The sequence below is a fragment of the Leptodactylus fuscus genome, chromosome 1 (assembly GCF_031893055.1).
Source record: "Leptodactylus fuscus isolate aLepFus1 chromosome 1, aLepFus1.hap2, whole genome shotgun sequence".
NCBI classification, from domain to species: Eukaryota; Metazoa; Chordata; class Amphibia; order Anura; family Leptodactylidae; genus Leptodactylus; species Leptodactylus fuscus.
Genome location: NC_134265.1, coordinates 151,770,612 through 151,772,648, shown reverse-complemented (window position 1 = coordinate 151,772,648; position 2,037 = coordinate 151,770,612).

The following is a 2,037-nucleotide window of genomic DNA, read 5'->3' as shown; positions in this document are numbered from 1 at the left end:
AGTCCGGCAAGCTCCAGAGCTGCTACCAGGTTCCGGCCGTTATCACAAACGACCATGCCTGGGCCCAGGTGCAGCGGCTCAAACCATATTGCCGTCTCATCGAGGAGGGCATCCCTCACCTCGGAGGCAGTGTGCTGTCTGTCCCCCAAGCTGATCAGCTTCAGCACAGCCTGCTGACGTCTACCAACGCCAGTGCTGCAACGTTTCCAACTCGTAGCTGGGGTCAATCTAACAGCGGAGGAGGAGGCGGTGGCGGAGGAGGAGGCGGTGGCGGAGGAGGAGGCGGTAGAGGAGGAGGAGGAGGGGGGTGTTCTTCTCGTGTCCCTGCCAGGAATGTTAGGCGGGGAGACGAGGTACACCGGGCCAGTTTGGGAAGCAGTCCCAGCCTCAACTACATTCACCCAGTGTGCCGTCAGTGAAATGTAGCGTCCCTGTCCGCATGCACTTGTCCACGCGTCGGTGGTCAAGTGGACCTTTGTGCAAAGCGCGGAACTAAGGGCCCGCCTGATGTTGAGTGACACGTGCTGGTGCAAGGCGGGGACGGCACACCGGGAGAAGTAGTGACGGCTAGGGACGGCATAGCGAGGTGCCGCAGTTGCCATCAGGTCCAGGAAGGCGGGAGTTTCAACAAGCCAGAACGCCAACATCTCCTGGGCCAGCAGTTTAGCAATGTTGGCGTTCAAGGCTTGCGCGTGTGGGTGGTTAGCAGTGTATTTCTGCCGCCGCTCCAATGTCTGAGAGATGGTGGGTTGTTGTAAAGAAACGCCTGATGGTGCCTTTGATGGTGCAGGAGAAGGAGATAAGACAGGACCAGGGGAGGATGAGGTAGAAGTCAACAAAGTGGCGGAGGCAGATGAAGTGGTGTCCTGGCTCGTCCTCTGGAGTGCATCGCCAGCACAGTCAGCAGTGGCAGTGGCAGAGGCAGAGGCAGTGGCAGAGGCAGTGGCAGTGGCGTGAACGGCAGGCGGCCTTTGTCCTGCCGTTGCTGCCTGCCACTGATTCCAGTGCTTGGATTCCAAATGACGGCGCATTGAAGTGGTGGACAGGTTGCTCTTCTCAGAGCCCCTAATCAATTTCGAGAGGCAAATTGTGCAGACAACACTATATCTGTCCTCGGCGCATTCCTTGAAAAAACTCCACACCTTCGAGAAACATGCCCTCGAGGTGGGAGTTTTTCGGGGCTGGGTACGAACTGGAACATCTTGGGAGATTCCGGGTGTGGCCTGGCTTCGCCTAAGCTGCTGACCTCTGCCTCTGCCTCTAGCTACCCTTTTTGGTGCTGCACCTGCCTCAACATCCACACTACTTTCCCCGCTTGACATCCCCCCTGTCCAGGTCGGGTCAGTGTCCTCATCATCCACCACTTCCTCTTCCAACTCCTGTCTCATCTCCTCCTCCCGCACAATGCGCCGGTCAACTGGATGCCCTGACGGCAACTGCGTCACATCATCGTCGATGAGGGTGGGTTGCTGGTCATCCACCACCAAATCGAACGGAGATGGAGGAGACTCTAGTGTTTGAGCATCTGGACACAGATGCTCCTCTGTTAGGTTCGTGGAATCGTGACGTGGAGAGGCAGGTTGAGGGACAATGAAAGGAGCGGAGAACAGCTCTGGGGAGCAGGGACAGTTTGGGTTATTGTTCTGTAAAGCTTCGGAATTTTGGGAGGAAGGAAGACAAGACTGTTGGGTAATAGGAGGAGAGGAGGCAGAGTCTGACTGGCTGCTGGACAATGTGCTGTAAGCGTTCTCTGACAGCCATTGCAAGACCTGTTCCTGGTTCTCGGGCCTACTAAGGTTTGTACCCTGCAGTTTAGTTAATGTGGCAAGCAACCCTGGCACTGTGGAGTGGCGCAATGCTTGCTGCCCCACAGGAGTAGGCACGGGACGCCCTGTGGCTTCACTGCTACCTTGCTCCCCAGAACCATTCCCCCGACCTCGCCCACGGCCTCGTCCACGTCCCTTTCCGGGAGCCTTGCGCATTTTGAATTCCTAGTTAGAAATTGGCACTGTATACCAGTAGTAAAAATTGTGGGTG